The following is a 7,930-nucleotide window of genomic DNA, read 5'->3' as shown; positions in this document are numbered from 1 at the left end:
TCCATGGAAAGGGGTTGCCAAGCTTCCAAAAATTACGAATCTCCAGAAATCTCAGCAAATATTTTTTCAACCAAACTGGATGATACTTTCAGGTAATGATCAGTACACTAAGGCGACTTGGTTCCCCAAATGTCGTTCTTCTATGTTGAAGCGTTCATTTCCAGTAACAGTTTTAATTTTTAGGTTTCACTCTGTTTTCTCCTATATTGATACATGTATTTGGAACTCTAAATCCAACACGGTTTGTGCTAGCTTCTTGAAACTTTACACAGTAAAGTAGTTTCACGTTCTATCTCTATGTTTTGTTTCCTCTTGATGTAGCTCTAAGCAGTGACTGGCGAGAAACACTTCCATGGAAAGGGGTTGCCAAGCTTCCAAAAATTACGAATCTCCAGAAATCTCAGCAAATATTTTTTCAACCAAACTGGATGATACTTTCAGATAATGATCAGTACACTAAGTCGACTTGGTTCCCCAAATGTCGTTCTTCTATGTTGAAGCGTTCATTTCCAGTAACAGTTTGAATTTTTAGGTTTCACTCTGTTTTCTCCTATATTGATACATGTATTTGGAACTCTAAATCCAACACGGTTTGTGCTAGCTTCTTGAAACTTTACACAGTAAAGTAGTTTCATGTTGTATCTCTATGTTTTGTTTCCTCTTGATGTAGCCCTAAGCACTGACTGGCGAGAAACACTTTCATGGAAAGGGGTTGCCAAGCTTCCAAAAATTACGAATCTCCAGAAATCTCAGCAAATATTTTCACCCAAACTGGATGATACTTTCAGGTAATGATCAGTACACTAAGGCGACTTGGTTCCCCAAATTGCGTTCTTCTATGTTGAAGCGTTCCTTTCCCGTGACAGTTTGAATTTTTAGGTTTCACTCTGTTTTCTCCTGTATTGATAGATGTATTTGGAACTCTAAATCCAACACGGTTTGTGCTAGCTTCTTGAAACTTGACACAGTAAAGTAGTTTCACGTTCTGTCTCTATGTTTTGTTTCCTCTTGATGTAGCCCTAAGCAGTGACTGGCGAGAAACACTTCCATGGAAAGGGGTTTCCAAGCTTCCAAAAATTACGAATCTCCAGAAATCTCAGCAAATATTTTTTCACCCAAACTGGATGATACTTTCAGGTAATGATCAGTACACTAAGGCGACTTGGTTCCCCAAATGTCGTTCTTCTATGTTGAAGCGTTCATTTCCAGTAACAGTTTGAATTTTTAGGTTTCACTCTGTTTTCTCCTATATTGATACATGTATTTGGAACTCTAAATCCAACACGGTTTGTGCTAGCTTCTTGAAACTTGACACAGTAAAGTAGTTTCACGTTCTGTCTCTATGTTTTGTTTCCTCTTGATGTAGCCCTAAGCAGTGACTGGCGAGAAACACTTTCATGGAAAGGGGTTGCCAAGCTTCCAAAAATTACGAATCTCCAGAAATCTCAGCAAATATTTTTTCACCCAAACTGGATGATACTTTCAGGTAATGATCAGTACACTAAGGCGACTTGGTTCCCCAAATGTCGTTCTTCTATGTTGAAGCGTTCATTTCCAGTAACAGTTTGAATTTTTAGGTTTCACTCTGTTTTCTCCTATATTGATACATGTATTTGGAACGCTAAATCCAACACGGTTTGTGCTAGCTTCTTGAAACTTGACACAGTAAAGTAGTTTCACGTTCTGTCTCTATGTTTTGTTTCCTCTTGATGTAGCCCTAAGCAGTGACTGGCGAGAAACACTTCCATGGAAAGGGGTTTCCAAGCTTCCAAAAATTACGAATCTCCAGAAATCTCAGCAAATATTTTTTCACCCAAACTGGATGATACTTTCAGGTAATGATCAGTACACTAAGGCGACTTGGTTCCCCAAATGTCGTTCTTCTATGTTGAAGCATTCATTTCCAGTAACAGTTTGAATTTTTAGGTTTCACTCTGTTTTCTCCTATATTGATACATGTATTTGGAACTCTAAATCCGACACGGTTTGTGCTAGCTTCTCAAACTTGACACAGTAAAGTAGTTTCACGTTCTGTCTCTATGTTTTGTTTCCTCTTGATGTAGCCCTAAGCAGTGACTGGCGAGAAACACTTTCATGGAAAGGGGTTGCCAAGCTTCCAAAAATTACGAATCTCCAGAAATCTCAGCAAATATTTTTTCACCCAAACTGGATGATACTTTCAGGTAATGATCAGTACACTAAGGCGACTTGGTTCCCCAAATGTCGTTCTTCTATGTTGAAGCGTTCATTTCCAGTAACAGTTTGAATTTTTAGGTTTCACTCTGTTTTCTCCTATATTGATACATGTATTTGGAACTCTAAATCCAACACGGTTTGTGCTAGCTTCTTGAAACTTGACACAGTAAAGTAGTTTCACGTTCTGTCTCTATGTTTTGTTTCCTCTTGATGTACCCCTAAGCAGTGACTGGCGAGAAACACTTTCATGGAAAGGGGTTGCCAAGCTCCCAAAAATTACGAATCTCAAGAAATCTCAGCAAATATTTTTTCACCCAAACTGGATGATACTTTCAGGTAATGATCAGTACACTAAGGCGACTTGGTTCCCCAAATGTCGTTCTTCTATGTTGAAGCGTTCATTTTTAGTAACAGTTTGAATTTTTAGGTTTCACTCTGTTTTCTCCTATATTGATACATGTATTTGGAACTCTAAATCCAACACGGTTTGTGCTAGCTTCTTGAAACTTGACACAGTAAAGTAGTTTCACGTTCTGTCTCTATGTTTTGTTTCCTCTTGATGTAGCCCTAAGCAGTGACTGGCGAGAAACACTTTCATGGAAAGGGGTTGCCAAGCTTCCAAAAATTACGAATCTCCAGAAATCTCAGCAAATGTTTTTTCACCCAAACTGGATGATACTTTCAGGTAATGATCAGTACACTAAGGCGACTTGGTTCCCCAAATGTCGTTCTTCTATGTTGAAGCGTTCATTTCCAGTAACAGTTTGAATTTTTAGGTTTCACTCTGTTTTCTCCTATATTGATACATGTGTTTGGAACTCTAAATCCAACATGGTTTGTGCTAGCTTCTTGAAACTTGACACAGTAAAGTAGTTTCACGTTCTGTCTCTATGTTTTGTTTCCTCTTGATGTAGCCCTAAGCAGTGACTGGCGAGAAACACTTTCATGGAAAGGGTTTGCCAAGCTTCCAAAAATTACGAATCTCCAGAAATCTCAGCAAATATTTTTTCACCCAAACTGGATGATACTTTCAGGTAATGATCAGTACACTAATGCGACTTGGTTCCCCAAATGTCGTTCTTCTATGTTGAAGCGTTCCTTTCCAGTAACAGTTTGAATTTTTAGGTTTCACTCTGTTTTCTCCTATATTGATACATGTATTTGAAACTCTAAATCCAACACGGTTTGTGCTAGCTTCTTGAAACTTGACACAGTAAATAGTTTCACGTTCTGTCTCTATGTTTTGTTTCCTCTTGATGTAGCCCTAAGCAGTGACTGGCGAGAAACACTTTCATGGAAAGGGGTTGCCAAGCTCCCAAAAATTACGAATCTCCAGAAATCTCAGCAAATATTTTTTCACCCAAACTGGATGATACTTTCAGGTAATGATCAGTACACTAAGGCGACTTGGTTCCCCAAATGCCGTTCTTCTATGTTGAAGCGTTCATTTTTAGTAACAGTTTGAATTTTTAGGTTTCACTCTGTTTTCTCCTATATTGATACATGTATTTGGAACTCTAAATCCAACACGGTTTGTGCTAGCTTCTTGAAACTTGACAAAGTAAAGTAGTTTCACGTTCCATCTCTATGTTTTGTTTCCTCTTGATGTAGACCTAAGCAGTGACTGGCGAGAAACACTTTCATGGAAAGGGGTTGCCAAGCTTCCAAAAATTACGAATCTCCAGAAATCACAGCAAATATTTTTTCACCCAAACTGGATGATACTTTCAGGTAATGATCAGTACACTAAGGCGACTTGGTTCCCCATATGTCGTTCTGCTATGTTGAAGCGTTCATTTCCAGTAACAGTTTGAATTTTTAGGTTTCACTCTGTTTTCTCCTATATAGATACATGTATTTGGAACTCTAAATCCAACACGGTTTGTGCTAGCTTCTTGAAACTTGACACAGTAAAGTAGTTTCACGTTCTATCTTTATGTTTTCTTTCCTCTTGATGTAGCCCTAAGCAGTGACTGGCGAGAAACACTTCCATGGAAAGGGGTTGCCAAGCTTCCAAAAATTATGAATCTCCAGAAATCTCAGCAAATATTTTTTTAACCCAAACTGGATGATACTTTCAGGTAATGATCAGTACACTAATGCGACTTGGTTCCCCAAATGTCGTTCTTCTATGTTGAAGCGTTCCTTTCCAGTAACAGTTTGAATTTTTAGGTTTCACTCTGTTTTCTCCTATATTGATACATGTATTTGAAACTCTAAATCCAACACGGTTTGTGCTAGCTTCTTGAAACTTGACACAGTAAAGTAGTTTCACGTTCTATCTCTATGTTTTGTTTCCTCTTGATGTAGCCCTAAGCAGTGACTGGCGAGAAACACTTCCATGGAAAGGGGTTGCCAAGCTTCCAAAAATTACGAATCTCCAGAAATCTCAGCAAATATTTTTTCACCCAAACTGGATGATACTTTCAGGTAATGATCAGTACACTAAGGCGACTTGGTTCCCCAAATGTCGTTCTTCTATGTTGAAGCGTTCATTTCCAGTAACAGTTTGAATTTTTAGGTTTCACTCTGTTTTCTCCTATATTGATACATGTATTTGGAACTCTAAATCCAACACGGTTTGTGCTAGCTTCTTGAAACTTTACACAGTAAAGTAGTTTCATGTTCTATCTCTATGTTTTGTTTCCTCTTCATGTAGCCCTAAGCACTGACTGGCGAGAAACACTTTCATGGAAAGGGGTTGCCAAGCTTCCAAAAATTACGAATCTCCAGAAATCTCAGCAAATATTTTCACCCAAACTGGATGATACTTTCAGGTAATGATCAGTACACTAAGGCGACTTGGTTCCCCAAATGTGGTTCTTCTATGTTGAAGCGTTCATTTCCAGTAACAGTTTGAATTTTTAGGTTTCACTCTTTTTTCTCCTATATTGATACATGTGTTTGGAACTCTAAATCCAACATGGTTTGTGCTAGCTTCTTGAAACTTGACACAGTAAAGTAGTTTCACGTTCTGTCTCTATGTTTTGTTTCCTCTTGATGTAGCCCTAAGCAGTGACTGGCGAGAAACACTTTCATGGAAAGGGTTTGCCAAGCTTCCAAAAATTACGAATCTCCAGAAATCTCAGCAAATATTTTTTCACCCAAACTGGATGATACTTTCAGGTAATGATCAGTACACTAATGCGACTTGGTTCCCCAAATGTAGTTCTTCTATGTTGAAGCGTTCCTTTCCAGTAACAGTTTGAATTTTTAGGTTTCACTCTGTTTTCTCCTATATTGATACATGTATTTGAAACTCTAAATCCAACACGGTTTGTGCTAGCTTCTTGAAACTTGACACAGTAAAGTAGTTTCACGTTCTGTCTCTATGTTTTGTTTCCTCTTGATGTAGCCCTAAGCAGTGACTGGCGAGAAACACTTTCATGGAAAGGGGTTGCCAAGCTCCCAAAAATTACGAATCTCCAGAAATCTCAGCAAATATTTTTTCACCCAAACTGGATGATACTTTCAGGTAATGATCAGTACACTAAGGCGACTTGGTTCCCCAAATGCCGTTCTTCTATGTTGAAGCGTTCATTTTTAGTAACAGTTTGAATTTTTAGGTTTCACTCTGTTTTCTCCTATATTGATACATGTATTTGGAACTCTAAATCCAACACGGTTTGTGCTAGCTTCTTGAAACTTGACAAAGTAAAGTAGTTTCACGTTCCATCTCTATGTTTTGTTTCCTCTTGATGTAGACCTAAGCAGTGACTGGCGAGAAACACTTTCATGGAAAGGGGTTGCCAAGCTTCCAAAAATTACGAATCTCCAGAAATCTCAGCAAATATTTTTTCACCCAAACTGGATGATACTTTCAGGTAATGATCAGTACACTAAGGCGACTTGGTTCCCCATATGTCGTTCTGCTATGTTGAAGCGTTCATTTCCAGTAACAGTTTGAATTTTTAGGTTTCACTCTGTTTTCTCCTATATAGATACATGTATTTGGAACTCTAAATCCAACACGGTTTGTGCTAGCTTCTTGAAACTTGACACAGTAAAGTAGTTTCACGTTCTATCTTTATGTTTTCTTTCCTCTTGATGTAGCCCTAAGCAGTGACTGGCGAGAAACACTTCCATGGAAAGGGGTTGCCAAGCTTCCAAAAATTATGAATCTCCAGAAATCTCAGCAAATATTTTTTTAACCCAAACTGGATGATACTTTCAGGTAATGATCAGTACACTAATGCGACTTGGTTCCCCAAATGTCGTTCTTCTATGTTGAAGCGTTCCTTTCCAGTAACAGTTTGAATTTTTAGGTTTCACTCTGTTTTCTCCTATATTGATACATGTATTTGAAACTCTAAATCCAACACGGTTTGTGCTAGCTTCTTGAAACTTGACACAGTAAAGTAGTTTCACGTTCTATCTCTATGTTTTGTTTCCTCTTGATGTAGCCCTAAGCAGTGACTGGCGAGAAACACTTCCATGGAAAGGGGTTGCCAAGCTTCCAAAAATTACGAATCTCCAGAAATCTCAGCAAATATTTTTTCAACCAAACTGGATGATACTTTCAGGTAATGATCAGTACACTAAGGCGACTTGGTTCCCCAAATGTCGTTCTTCTATGTTGAAGCGTTCATTTCCAGTAACAGTTTGAATTTTTAGGTTTCACTCTGTTTTCTCCTATATTGATACATGTATTTGGAACTCTAAATCCAACACGGTTTGTGATAGCTTCTTGAAACTTTACACAGTAAAGTAGTTTCATGTTCTATCTCTATGTTTTGTTTCCTCTTGATGTAGCCCTAAGCACTGACTGGCGAGAAACACTTTCATGGAAAGGGGTTGCCAAGCTTCCAAAAATTACGAATCTCCAGAAATCTCAGCAAATATTTTCACCCAAACTGGATGATACTTTCAGGTAATGATCAGTACACTAAGGCGACTTGGTTCCCCAAATTTCGTTCTTCTATGTTGAAGCGTTCCTTTCCCGTAACAGTTTGAATTTTTAGGTTTCACTCTGTTTTCTCCTGTATTGATAGATGTATTTGGAACTCTAAATCCAACACGGTTTGTGCTAGCTTCTTGAAACTTGACACAGTAAAGTAGTTTCACGTTCTGTCTCTATGTTTTGTTTCCTCTTGATGTAGCCCTAAGCAGTGACTGGCGAGAAACACTTCCATGGAAAGGGGTTGCCAAGCTTCCAAAAATTATGAATCTCCAGAAATCTCAGCAAATATTTTTTCACCCAAACTGGATGATACTTTCAGGTAATGATCAGTACACTAAGGCGACTTGGTTCCCCAAATGTCGTTCTTCTATGTTGAAGCCTTCATTTCCAGTAACAGTTTGAATTTTTAGGTTTCACTCTGTTTTCTCCTATATTGATACATGTATTTGGAACTCTAAATCCAACACGGTTTGTGCTAGCTTCTTGAAACTTGACACAGTAAAGTAGTTTCACGTTCTGTCTCTATGTTTTGTTTCCTCTTGATGTAGCCCTAAGCAGTGACTGGCGAGAAACACTTTCATGGAAAGGGGTTGCCAAGCTTCCAAAAATTACGAATCTCCAGAAATCTCAGCAAATATTTTTTCACCCAAACTGGATGATACTTTCAGGTAATGATCAGTACACTAAGGCGACTTGGTTCCCCAAATGTCGTTCTTCTATGTTGAAGCGTTCATTTCCAGTAACAGTTTGAATTTTTAGGTTTCACTCTGTTTTCTCCTATATTGATACATGTATTTGGAACTCTAAATCCAACACGGTTTGTGCTAGCTTCTT

Source organism: Spermophilus citellus (genome assembly GCF_964194105.1).
Source record: "Spermophilus citellus genome assembly, contig: SCAFFOLD_59, whole genome shotgun sequence".
NCBI classification, from domain to species: Eukaryota; Metazoa; Chordata; class Mammalia; order Rodentia; family Sciuridae; genus Spermophilus; species Spermophilus citellus.
This window is presented reverse-complemented; position numbering follows the sequence as displayed.